Genomic DNA, 14566 nt, shown 5'->3' with positions numbered 1-14566 from the left:
TTGAGTCAAACAGCTGGTTCCATGTCCACTTAATCACAGGCACTTACACACCTGAACTTGCTTTGAGCTTGTCTGGTGAATTATTTCTGATTAATTTTCTTTGTTTTACACAAAGACATTGCCTCCCATCAAACAAAGCAATTAAATAGATGTTTGAGGCCAACACCTACACATATACATCCTTCCCATGTACAAGATTGGGGATATTACACTTCACTCTTCTGAAGCTGTTCAACACCTCACATTTGTTTGATGTGTTCAATGCTATCTTTGCACCACTGAGATTATAATTTTAAAATTAAATTTAAGAGCTAAAAGCATTAGGATAGTTCTATCAGCCATAACACCGGACTGTGCATGCCTGAAGCATTATATAYGATGTTGGACCCAAAGAAAATACCAATTGCTGTATTCAAAGGCTTGTTTCCCAGCCTGATTCCCACAAGAACCTCAACAAAAATTCATCAGTGATTTTTTCCACACTTTATTTTTCCATTTCTAATTGTTTATAATTCTTCATTGAGGCACTYTTAATTCAGCTACTCAATATAATATAAAATACATAATATTTTGCGAGAGACAGCTTCTGCAACTGCCTTTATACCTTTAGGCTTTGTGACTTGATGTCATAATGATCTTGATTTATTAGCAGATAAAACTTTTCCAATGTTTTTTCCTTTAAATAGTGAACTGTAAATAACCTATCCAATATGAAAAATGCTAAGTAGCTCCTTTGAAATTCTAATGGAGATTGTCTACAGCTATATCACCCACTGTAGAATCCTTGTGTTGATGCTTTAGCTGTATATATGGAAACATGTAGGAATGGAACCTGTTCTTCACCTTCCAAAACAGGAATGGAACCTGTTCTTCACCTTCCAAACCTGTTCTTCACCTTCACAACTTCAGAGGAAATATTGCCAGAAATGAAGCAGCTAATTCCCTGTATTTTCTGCTGTTTTACTGTGGGTGCTGATGGAGCTGAGCAGAGATGTTTAATGCAATGCTACTTGTGAGACACTGGATTACACTGGATAACAAAAAGGAAATAAATGAACTGAATTCTTAGCATACCACTAACTATTTATTGGATTGGACTGAATTCCTCTTTCTGGTTTTTAAAAATTACAGAAGAAACATCCTGAAAAGATGACAAAGATGCTACTCCTTAGCATCTCTTAATTGTATTTAGTAGCATCTCTTAACTGTATTTAGTCCGTGTTCAAAATGCCAACCCGTTTCTTTAAGTTCTCTTTCATGTCACCTGAGCTTTGCAGAGGTTTTGGACAGTGTTCCCAAACACAAACCAAGATAGTTTCTATTGCTTTTACCTTCAGGGCCACAATATGAGCAGCTTCTGGCACTCTRATGTTCTGTCACTTTTTAATGCAAACTCTGGAAATTCACGGACACAACGCTGCACAATCTGAGGAAGATAAATCACAGTTACTTCAAGCCAGTTGACAGCAGTTTAAGCAGCTGCAATCATCAACCACCAAGGGAGTTTCTTCTTTTATCTTACTAAATGCAAAAGTGTACCAGGAACTGGTAATATCAGTGGACTATCAGGAGTCCTGCTTTTACATAAATATCAGCAAGCGGTAAGTAAATTCTGTTGACGAAATGTAATAAAACAAAGACGGTTTCAAATATGACCATTCCCTGATGCATTCTGCAGCCCCGTCTTACTCACTTATTGCATGCTGCTGAGATTATAAGGTTTGCTTTTATCTGTCAGAAATCAATATTTCAAACATCGGATAAAAGAGGAAATTGAACTGGGAATAGGCTGAAGTGCTGTAAAAACTACAAAGCACAATTATCAAAAAGCACTTAAAGTACTTAATAGGACACACATATAAAAATGCTCAAATTAATGTCAGGGAACTATAATGAGAACTTTTTCTATGCTTTTTGATCCAAATGCAATGCAATTCGAGTGCAGCCTGGTCAGTCAATACAGTTTTCAATTTATATGAAACCCTAAGGATTTCTACCAATCCATTTGCTAGAACTGAACCATTACATATGATTGGTTAATATTTCAATTTATTGAAAATACATTATTTTGTGTAAAGTGTTTAAGTTGTTGAGGTTTAATCATTATAAACAGTTATGATAAAAATAGATCTTTGGGTAAACAAAGACCTTACAGTCAAGCTTTTAATAAATACTAGTATAACTAGAAAATTGGATTTTAAAAGGAATAGACATAAGGAAAAACTGCAGATATGGTGTGGTGAGATGAGAGGAAATTGTTGTATAGAACGGATCTTTACCAGCACACATTAAGCTGAGAAGAGACTTTGTAGAAGGTTGGAAACCATGGCTATTTTATGCAAAAAACTCCTCACTATTAACTTTAGTACTTTCCCCTCAGATTTATATATTCATTTATCATCTTTAATGCTACTGAGCTAGAAGGTCTTTACAAAACTATGCTAGATCAGAAATCACTRCAAATGAAAATGAACATGGCTATATGAACACACAGTATCCATGGAAAACAGACTGAGTGACTTCAGAAAATTTGATATTAAACAAAAAGAGCTGCAACACACAGAGGAGTTGTAGCTGTGATTTGAGCAACCAAGAARCACAGTAATTAAATGGGTGTAYCCTACTCTACCACTCYTTCCTAACCTACACCCCCCAAGAAACGATGGACTCCTGGAAATCTTTTTTTTTGTGGAAAGTTATTCTTAACACTTACACTTCACATTTATACTTTAACCATGATGCTTCTTTCATATGAGGGAACCTGAACTCCAGCACAATTAAAATGTGCTCCTTACAGGAACTACACCAAACTCCCTGAACTATGGACCCACTAACAAAGTGTTTCATTAGCCAAACCCCTTCCCACCACCTTTCCTCATTATAGGTTTGAGGCTAACACAGTAAAACCTCTTAGTTAATATCCCTACTTCTTTAAGTCTAATCTAAACTTTTGCCACCAGAATTGTAGTCCTACTTCTTGGCCAATTTTACGTGATGAAGAAGATGTTGTAGTATTCCCTTTTTGCAACAAATTTGATTATGTAAGCACAGTCATCACACAGGATCCTTCCAGCACACAGGTTCTGTGAGTAGTACAATCACACTCTGATTTAGACAGTTCATGACTTGTGCAATTCACCAAGTTAAACTGCACAACACACAGCCAAAATCTCCCTTCTGATAATTATGGTCTTGTGTATGGTAAGCAAAATATAGCATGATTTAAYTGAGGAAATGGGCAAAGATATTCCCTAAAAACAGTTTTCAAATTTGAAAACAACTTTGACAAGGCTAAAAATACATAGATTACTTCAGCTGTACTCACTCGAATAGTGTCCTGAATTTTCAGATTTCCTGAACTAACAGATGGGTTTTCTGTCTGATCAACACAATTATCACGGAGAATACAACCTTTTCCAAACAGTCCATATTTCCAAACAGAAAAGGTAATAAAAATGGCTTTGTTTTCTCTAAGGAGAAAACATCCTATCATCTGCAAAGGCAATTGTAGTTATGGCAGTCATAATTGCATAATGCACRTCACAGAAGATTCTTCTATTGCACATTATTGTATTTTTTCCTTCAATTATTAAATTCAGAGGCTTAACCTCAAAAGAAAATGCACTTGTCTTTACATACACTTGAATTGTTACTGCCATTTAGAACTAATCAATGTTTTCTTTAGTACCATAATAGCTTATTTGCAAAGCACCTCTTTAAGAAATATTTACAGGGTGTTCTGGAAGTAAACATGTTTCACATTCTAGGAAAAACTCCCAATAAAGAGAAAGAGGGCTTCATTCTCATCTCAAAGTTCAGTGCAACTAAAGTGACTTAAAGAGCTTAAAAATTTGTGCATAAAGGGAGCTGCTACTAGATTATACTCCTACATTCATAAACAATGCAAAGAAAAGCTATGCATCGTACACAACCCCTGTATCCCTAGAGAAGTCCAGGAAATTAATTTTCAAAGGCTCAATAGATAAATATATACTTTCATTAAATTTAACAGGAAAGGAAATGGTTAAAATCTTATTATTAACCTGACTTGGACCTTCAACTGCATAAAACTCATTGGGCTCCAAAGGTCTCATTGAGTGGTGGAAAGCCCAAACTACCCCAGTAAAGAACATGCACTCAGAGTGCAGTTTGACACAAACAGGAATGTTCACACCACTTTCCTCTGGGAAAATAAGGGACATTTTTTCGTCTCCATAGACTTCTTCAGAAAAAGCTCAGAGAAACCAAGTTAAGTAACRTGAGTACCCTTAATGTCTCAAGATCTGAAGTTATTTAAAAAAAGAGAGGTTTTAATGAAGGAAAAACACAAAATTCAGAAGCAGGCTTTTTTAACTTCCAAATGTAAACATCTGCTGTTTTAATAAGCAGATCAACCCCAGTTCAGGCTATGCCTATATTTAAATACATCAAACCCATTGATTCCAGTGGGGTAGCAAATTTATCACTACGATGAAAGGTGTAAACCCCAAGCTAACAGGGGACCAAGCTTTGCTAGAAGGAAGAACCAGAATTACAATTGAAAGYACTGGACACAGGGACTGCCACAAAGTAATGCAATGACCTGTGCCAAGGCAGCCATGTTATATACAATATTATTTCCTGCACAAATTTTAAACTGTATTTTTCAGTATGTTTGTATCCATGAATTTGGAGCCTATTATCTTTATAATCTGCAACAAACAGCCAATATTTTGCAATTTTCAATGTTGAAAATTTAATAGAGGGGGCAGAATAATTTTATATTTTATCAGTTTATTGTATCTAACTGCTAATAATATGTAGCATCTATCACATATTGCAAGTACTCTAGCATTATAGAAATTAGTTCATTCCCTTATTTCCTCTTATTAACCAAGATCATCTTTCCAACTGGTGTTTAATTCAATATTTTAAGGATCATTATGAATTATACAAACTCCTCACAGTTCTCMCTGCTAATCATAAGCATTTCATTCAATGGTGCTATCAATCCGAAATTTGCCATCCAGTTTTACTACAAAGCCTTTTTAGAATAGGTATTGAAAAAAAAGCCCCAGATCACCCAACAAAACCTCCTCCATTTCCAAAAGAGAATTTCCTAATTAAATTAATACAAAACATAAAATAATCAAGAATTTACTTAAAAGGTTAAAATAGTGTGATTGAAAAATGAACACCAGGATTTTTCCATTCCCTTTCACTTGAGTTAWAATAAAGGCAGGTCAAAATTATGGATTATTCCCTGTCTTTAAGCAAGGCAGAAGGTGGTGAGACGTGTTGGGTAGAGGCACAGTAATAATGGATTATGCAGATTCTTCTCTCCTGGGTCACTGTTATGAATCTGATCCAAGACAGCAATGATGAAATGTCAGTGCCATTTTATGGCTTTTAGCATGAAATCTTGACCCTATGAGGTCAATGGCAAAACATCAGTAGTGCCAGGATTTTCACCTTTTGAATCTCTAAGATGCAGAAAGAATTAAGGTCTGACTCAGCAGCCATYGACTTTAATGGGAGTTATACCAAGTTCAAGGTGCAGGTTTTTAGAAGTCCTTAGGTGCTGCTTTGCTTGTGCTTTAATAAGAGCTGGATCCTTCAGATGACTCAAACACTTAAAACTGTAGCATTAAAACTATAAACTTTTATCTTTAAAGGTAAATGGCCTGATGACTCTAATCCCCTTGCTGCAGTGTCTGGATTACTCCGCTCCACTGGACTGAGCACTGGATAAGGGCTTCTTTCACCACGTGTTCACTTCYCTTGCTTCTTCCTCTGAAAGCAAAATCCTCCTCCCAGATGAYACGAGGCTCAAAACCTCTTGGATCACCACGATGTGGCCCTCAAGAAATCTGGCAGAGACAGTGGCTTCTGCTATGCATCCTGTCTGGTCAACCTGCAGTCAATTCCCATAAACTACAAAATGTGAGGTCTTGGGAGTACAGGATTAGTAAACCTTTGTATCAAAATGACTAAATTAACAAAGCAGGAGAAGTCATCAAACATGCTTTTTGGAGTGATTAATTAAAAGAAAATCCTTATCAATTCCCTGAAAACAGGCAGAGTGGCTTGCTATTTGATTTAATTTGCTTTGATAGAGGATGTTTTGCAGGAAGGACATTACCAGCCATTTCAAACCAGCAGTTGCAGGAACCTAACTCTTAAGCCTTGCTACTCTGCAGGCTTCAAGAGGCATGATCGTGAAAAGGAAATAAGAATAGAATCCAAATGAGCTGTCTAATTTTAWATGTTTATCCAAAATGGAAACAAATTTACAATACTAAATTATTGGATCTTGCCCACCCAAAAATACTAAGGCACACAAACATAAAAATTATGTCTTGCTATAGCATATTCTTTCCAGATATATTTCAYGYRCACAGTTCAGGCRTGTGCTCCTAAAAGTATTTAGCTATGCTGAAAACCACCCAGGAATTAAACTGGATGAAAGCATGCTGAAGAAGTTGTTGGAGGTTTAATTACCTTTTCTTTTTTTTCCTCTTTAGTGGGAGTTCTGAATTCTGGAGGAGTAAAACTCCAGTCTCTACTGTATTGAAATGATATTTTTTTAGCACTCCAATCATTGTCTCTACTTGACTAAGACATTTCTGTGCTAAAGCAGGTGCATTTACTTTTCAAGTATTATTTTACTAATCAATTGAAAAATTACCTCCATGAATGACAGAAGTGCAGACCTTTGGAGTATTTCATTAAAAGGAGCAAACATTAATTACAAATCCAGCCCAACCTTTGCAGACATAAATTATGGGACGGATCTATTTTCTCCATGCTTAATTGCAAGCAGTGACTAGCTCTTTAAATTATTATCTCCAAGGCATGAATGAAATTAGAATGGATTTGGTGATATTCTCAAGGCTTATTTGTATCTAAATAACTTGGCYATGTACTATCTGGAGATACAAAGAAAATTAGGTGAAACCTTTGAGCCTTTAAAAAGTGCTAGCTTATAATGAAAAAAATTGGGAATTGCAAAATGGAATTAGAACCTTAAAGTCTCTGCAGACAGGGCAATCTAGATACAGGTTTAACCATGGGATAGTTAATAATGCCCAGGTATTTATTCTAACCTAAGTTCTCAAAATTTTAGGCATTTGTAACTTTCTGAAGCATTCACATTGCAGGCAGATTATAGCAGGCAATATTTTTCCTGAAAGGTAATATTTACATTTCAAGAAATGTAACTGCTTTTCTAGTGAAGTAAAACCCCCTTCCTACAGAATTAAGAAGGTTGGAAATTTTGATTTTGTAATAGGCACAGTACTAACATATTTGTGCTCCTACCAAAATCGGGCAGGAGAACAGATGAATTGATTGGTCCATTGAAACATGCAGAGAACAGAAGCTGCAGTTTGCTATGATGAAGAGTGAGAAACAGAGAATGCAAAGATTATTTTAAACACAATAATGAAAACAGAGATGCATATTTTTWAAAAATGGTTTAGATACAGCATTGGAAACAGGAAGCCTTCTTCTGCAGGAACAATGTTCTTTATGTACTACATTGGGTGTGAACAAATGAGTCTCAAAAGACTCCATGGGTACCACCTGATCCGTGTTTTTACTGCCCTTCTACCACAAAAGTTAATAATTTGGCATTGCATACTTGAAAAAAAATAGATAATGACTTGCTGGGAGCTCAATTTACTTGTGTCATGATACAGTAAATATCAAGCTGAATTCTCRCAGTGTTAATCATTAACCTTGGGAGAGGGCATTTGCTGAAAATGCATTCCTTCAACTAAGGCATGTTTCATGAATACATTGGTACGTATTTCAACAGTAATTTCAAATATGCTGAAGATGTAAATAAGTTCAAGTCCCCCCCAAAGCCAAACTCTTTCCACCTCTTAACTTCTGGATATAAAATTACCATCCATCTCTGCTGCAGGAACAGCCTCTGAAAGCAGAGTAACAGAAGCTCTGCAACTGGAGTGTCTGAGGAAGCCCAGCTCAGATTCAGAGCTTATTTGTGCAAAACACGATGCCAAGAGCAGGGCAGGGTACCTATAAAAGGAACATTCTCCTGATATGGTACTGATTTTTCTTTTTAAATTTTCTACTTTGACAGACTTCTCAGGCCCATAGCAAACTGTTTCTGGTACTGAGTTGAAGACTCTGTAACAACATTAGAGGATTTCTTGGAAAAAAAAATATATTTTGCTGAAACATTGGAGATTGGTCCAAAGAATTTGGAAATACCTGGTCCAGCATAGAGAAGACTTCATGGGCTTCATAATTTTAAATGCCTTGCTTAGGAGAGGGAAGAGTAAGAAAACCTATTTACTAGGATTTTAGATGTAATTATGTTCCCTTTCTTCACCATGCTATTTCATCTTAATTTAAAAGTGAGGAGTTAAAGATTGATCTGGAGCTTGGGAAAAGCATTCAAGCAGAGGACCACGGGGGACAGGGTGAACCCTTTACCCATACTGCTTGAGAAAGGCACTGTTGGCAATATATTCCTGGCAATGATAATATCATAGGTAACCTATTTGCTCTGGAATCTAAACCAGAGCACCACACTTAAACCATTTGCATCTACAGCGAAGGTAAATATATTATTAGGATCTCCCCACTTACACAAACCTTAATAGAATGTATGATTTTTCATAGATTGGGCAAATTCCTCAGTGTTAATAGCATATTCATTGATTATGTCCTTTATATTTCTTTAGAAAAACACCACTAACCATTACTGGCTCACACTTTGCAGCTTATCTATAGCTTCTCATATAAGGAAGAAACAGTGTGAATCTAAAACCAATACAATTTATAAAATGTAAATATGTTGGAGCAGAGAAGGTAGGAAATTAGTTAAACGAGAGTTTTAAAAATTAAGATATTTCCTTCATTAAGTGTTATGGAAAACATACGAAGTTGATAAAATAGCTACTTTTAATCAACAGACAATTTTTTCCCCTCTGAATACAGCACTGCAGAAAGAACTTCAAGTTGCAAAAATTGTGAATACAAATATTGAGGAAGTTAATTTTTGTGGGTTTTTTTGTTGAAATCTGACATGGAGTAACAAATTATTTTTATTACGTCTATTTGAGCTACAACATTTAAATACTCACATCACCTGCAAACTGTAAACAACCTTGTTGCACATTGTGTAATCGCAGTGGATTGGACTCTTGAAGGATAAAGACAGAATGGTTTGAATCTTAGTTCTTGTTCTGTCCTTYTCTGACAGATGAATATGAATAATAACTTATTTTGGCCAAAACAACTAATTCCAGGTAAATTTATGTCTTAATGGGAGATCTGCCATGACAAACAAGAAGGGTTTGGTATATTCTAGTCAAAAGTGGAATATCCTAAATCAAAAGTTTCAGTAGGCTTCAATGTTCCTGCTAACCCTTCTACTAAATCTTTGTAACAATGTGATAAGCTAGAATTCGTTGTTTTCTACTTTATTAAAAAGAGGGCAACCTCTAGGATAAAATAATATTGGGAAATAAAATTTATCTTGGATTAGTTTCATGTAAACATAAAAAGCTCAACTTCTCAGAACTCATGTGAAAAACATAATGTAGTTAATATTAAATACAAAGATTATGCAATCTATTTCTTTTACAGTTTGTGCTCCTGTGTCCTTGATTTTGTCCCTGTTTTGCTTATGATTAATGAATGACTCACCCTCAGTACCCTCTCATTTATTTCATTCCTCATTATGAATTTGAAATTGTCAATTTGTTATTGAAAACAGCAAAACTAGCATGGAAGTTAAACAGTGTTCAAAACTGCAAATGACATTTTTGTAAATAAATTGCTATTCTATAATATCACATTTTAATGGTTTACATTTTTAACTGTCTTTGATATAATTTTGAATACTTAACTTATTCCCATAGAATACCAGGTGGAGTTTGTCTGTGTGATTTATATGAACATCAGGAGTGTCAGTACACTCTGTACAGTCACACACACAAATCCTAGAATGACACCTGGTGTACTTTACAGTTTTCTATTTTGGCTTGTCAAGGGCCTATGCTATAATTTCCCATGGCCTCTCATTTGTTTTGTTTGGAATTGCTTTACCATACTATGGTACTTTAAAAAGTTTTGTGATTATACTGTCAGCAGTCAGGTAGGGATAAAATAAAGGTTAGAAAAAACTTATGTGTATATCAAGTAAGTTCACAAGTGTTAGAGCAAAGCCCACTAAGTTATTTATGTTGAAGTTTTGTATCAACAGTTCACAGTATTACTCTTTTGTTGCTTTATCCTTTTTCAGCTTTGATAATTGCTTTCATCAACAGTTTAGTAGTTTCAAAATGCTTTGTTGAGCAGAAAAAAAAATTGGCTTGGGTGATATCAATGCTAAACACCATTCTGTGGAGCACTGAGAGGCATAAACCAAAAAGTCCATCTTTTCTCCATTTACTGGAGTAAGTTCTGACACTGCACATACTTCAGTGTGGGATAATCCAGGCTCTCCAAAGGACTGTGCAGACTTCTCATTGCTTTGGCAATCTTGTCCACACCAAGAGGAGCTGAAAGCTCTGCAGCAAAGACTTCACTGTGTAAAGGCACTGCCTGTAAAGCCCCAATGGAGCTGCACCAAGCTCCTCCTGCAGAAGAGAATCTGCCTCTGCCTTACCTTTTTCAGTTTCTGGCTCACAATGTGCAAGCAGCAGCACCTGCACCTCCTATTTTTGCTCCATTTTATTTGCAGCTGAATTATGGCTGTGAGGTTTATTCAGGCTGGGTGCTGAGGCTGCATTCAACTGAGACTAGACCAGAATCCATGGATCTTATAAACAGACAGGTAGAAATCCATATCAACCAATCCCATATTCTTCACTCTGCACAACGTGCATGGCTATTTGTGGTGCCAAGCTCAGTAGCTTAAATATTGTRTCATCATAAAAACAGTGTAACTGAGCATGGTTATTAACTGCAGGCTGACCTTCAGCTTTGGCTTTGTTTAATATTGTAGATTTATGTTTCTCCCCAGCTCATTCAGAACTCTTTGTACAGTGGTTTATTAAAGTATAACTAAACATTTTCCTTGGTGTTCATATATGTTTGGAACAATTCCAAATCTATGATCTTTTCCTTGAATTTTGTCAACATGTTCACCATAGGCCTTTATTCTTCCTTCAGTTTCAGTGAAAACTCTACAAAGATCATAGTTTTAAATCAATCCCACCTATGAAGCACTTTGAGATTAGTGAACACATTGTCCTTCAAATTAACAAAATCAAATACCCCTCCCAATACTCTACTTTTATTCCTGCCAAGCTCTGTATTAGTTTTCAGTGTGAATAAAAAAGATAACATCTTTACACATGGCAAGTGTAAGAGGTAGTAATAAAAGGTAAATTTGACATGAGCTTTGATGTGCAAAAAAAAAAAGGTGAAACCTTTCCCCTGAAAACTTCATGAAGATATAATAAAAATAGAGTTTGTGATGGATATCATAGAAACCAGAAAAAACTACACAAAGCAGGTAGACTGTATTACTGCAATGTTTGAGTATTATCCTCAACATAGAATGATCAAAACCAAAACATATAGTGTGGGGAAGCTGAAGGTATGTACCAATGGGTTTACCTCCAAGGATTTAATCCCTAATAATTGGCTTTCTATTAAAGCAATGAAAGCATTTAGTCTCCTTGCCTAACTAGAATGGAAGCACTTCTCAAGGCAAAAGCTTAGAGACAACTGAAAGCAGCCTGTAATTTAACAGGTGTTACTTCTGTTCCTTCAAGTGTTCTATTTTAAAGCACCATTTATTCTTTTTTACTGTGAAAATACCAATACATATGTCCAGGAACTATTCAGTCTTCATTTTGACTCGAAAGAACCCATTACTCTATCCTGCACACCTTTAATTGACATTGCAGACCATGGTTTATAGACACCAGGCACCCAGGGCAGCCCACAGAGAACACACATCCTACAGACTCAGAGAACACAACAGTGGAAATACCACTGTCATAAACATCAAAACTGCAAACTACAATAAATRACAGAAGACCAGATTCTGCCTTAAAGCTCTGTGAGGCAAATTCATCAGGGGTATGACTTCACGTCCAAGCTCAAAATCTGAATGTGTAAATTCCACCTTTGGCACCCTCAGCTAACAAACACCTGCAGATCAGTGGGAGCTGAAGCTACTGCTCACATGATTGGCTTCACTCTCGCTGCTTTTTGAAGACTGACTTCCAGCAAGCGAGGATGTGGAGCAAAGAGAGATTGTCTTGGGGGAAGGCAAAGCAGTYGCTTGTTTAGCACATTTTATGGATAGGTCAGGGATATAGGGCATGGATGTGGTGAGAGGTAATGAGGTAACTGGCAGCAGGGAACTCTGAGCTGGAGCAAATGTGAAGGTAAAACAGAATCGAAATCGTGAACCATCTGCTTTCTAATGAAAACAGCTCTACTTGTCAGCAGCATCCAGAAAAAATGATTTCTTAGTTGGAGWGTATAACCGAGGAAGTAGCTTTTTTGCTATATGAGGTAATACACTCAAATGATGTATGACTTAGAAAATAGTGTGGGTTAATGATCTTCAGCTGGATCAGGGAGTAAAACAAAGTAATTTCATAATACAGAACATGATGGATTAAATCATGTTAATACTGGGTATATACATTAAAGAAAATGATCTTTCTGGCATACTAAATGGCAAAATAAAAAGCACTTTTAGTAAGCTATATGATTAATTAGTCTGTCCTTTTATTTATGTACCATGATAAAGTAAAATGTACTTCTTCTGGTTACCTCCCAGGCAATTATTCTAGAAGTTATATTGAATACACCAGCTTCATTGTATTGCATCAGTCCATCAGGAACTGCAAGTAGGTCCCTGTCTTTGTTGTAAGTCAGGGGTTTCCTTTTTTCTCTCCCATTCCTATCCTCCTTACTAGAGGTTATTGAGGTTTTGTATGTTCTTTAACTCACACAAACATGATATTGAACACAAAATGTTCATATATTGAAATAATATAAACCTTGATTTCTTGTAGCACTATTATTTAGAGAGAATGCAAAAAATTCCAATGAGTGAAAAGCCATAGCTCACATGTGATTCAGGCAAATATTTAAATATGAGAATGCAAATGCTCCAGAGTTCATTTAGATTCTGAGCTGTTTCATTTCCTGCCTTCACAATTTAACTSTGTATCTTGCAAATTTCTAACACAGGTTCAATCACATCCAGAATCTTTTGGAAATAAGCTGGTAGTGCATTTTTGAAAGGAGTTTTCAAATTAAACTAAAAATCTCAGATTTCAGAAATAATGTTACTTATAGAGTGAGGAATATTATTTTTGAGAACTATGTGTCTTCCAGTCTTACTGTATATACTTATTAGAAATCATGGCAATGATGTAAGACAGAAGATTCCTCTAGTACCAAAGTTATGTGGAAGGAAGAAAAGGCATTACTAGCACTGAATTTACTTCTTCCTTAAAATCTTATAAGCATGTATAAACTGATAAAATGCAGGAGTTAAATAAAAGTCCATTTCAATGATATTTTAAAAAGGAACATTTAGTAAGCTGGGATAGTATTCTATGAGGAATATTCTATTTGTATTCTGTGAGGAATTCACATAGTTCTCCARACTGGATTGCCTTAGACAGATGTATTTAACAACACAGAACACGTGAAAAACCAGACCTGGACATTTTCCAATGTTAAATTCTGAATTCAGGTGGGGATTGTTTTTGACAGAGAGAAAGAGGTTTTTGTAAGGGAACCAGCGCTTACATGGACTTATTCTCTTATGCTGTTCTACAGACAGTATAATTTACAGAACAGTAAATCCTGATTCTAAAACCTTGGCTGAAGGAAATGACAAGAATTTGGAATTTCTGCAYGAAATCCTTGCATGAAGTCCTTATTGCAGATCACCTCACACAGGGTCCACCTACTGACACAGAGCCAGAATTCGCTGACTCATCTTTCGTGCAGCACCACCAACTCTTTCTTCTGACTCTGGGGGTTTTGCTTTCTTTGCTGCATCATGAAATCTGCCCTTACTGGGAATTAAACAAATCATGGCAAATATAAATCCAAATATTTTCAATATTTATCTGACCTGYACTTTTTGCACTTACCTATTAAAGGAATTGCTCTACCATCAAGCTCTACAAAGTCACTTTTGTATTGCAGAGGGTGTGAGTGCAGTGAGAGTGTTCTTTCTGTCCTCTGTTATAATCYCATCAGCACTCAAGGTGTCCCATGCAATTTTCAGATTCTCAGATTTCTGTTTAATACAGAAAAAAAATCTTAATTTCATTCTTTTCTATGAACACTCCACCAAATTATTCTGTATTCCTGTTACAAATATTCTTCCTTGTTCTAAAGAGGATCATAAAGGCATTAACCAGGAAGAATTTTCCATGTTGCTCAGCAATATCACATCTGCACTACTTTATTAAGGGAGCAGATTTAGGATAATATTTGCTATATTCCACCAATTTACACCAATATAGCCTATAGCTGTTAATAGTTATTTATATATTTATAAGCAGCTTTTCAGCCTAGAACCAGATACATACTGGCTAGAAATTCCAAACAGATASTGAAG

At 35.8% G+C, this 14566-nt stretch overlaps 1 long non-coding RNA gene across 1 annotated transcript in view; it reads right to left on the bottom strand.

Annotated features, from left to right (window-relative positions):
• The window catches only part of LOC130579124 (uncharacterized), a 44842-nt gene extending 30610 nt beyond the window's left edge, over positions 1–14232 (bottom strand). The window contains exons 1-2 of the long non-coding RNA XR_008965956.1: positions 14094–14232; positions 1332–1426 (exon numbers count right to left, since the gene is read on the bottom strand). This is a non-coding gene — a long non-coding RNA (uncharacterized LOC130579124). The remainder of the gene's footprint in view (positions 1–1331; positions 1427–14093) is intronic.
• Between the last annotated feature and the right edge of the window lie 334 nt (positions 14233–14566).

This window comes from Malurus melanocephalus, unplaced genomic scaffold (assembly GCF_030028575.1).
Source record: "Malurus melanocephalus ecotype Western Australia unplaced genomic scaffold, MMel_1.1 scaffold_255, whole genome shotgun sequence".
Taxonomy (NCBI): Eukaryota; Metazoa; Chordata; class Aves; order Passeriformes; family Maluridae; genus Malurus; species Malurus melanocephalus.
Note: the sequence above shows the minus strand (reverse complement) of the source record. Positions and strands in the feature narration are given on the sequence as shown.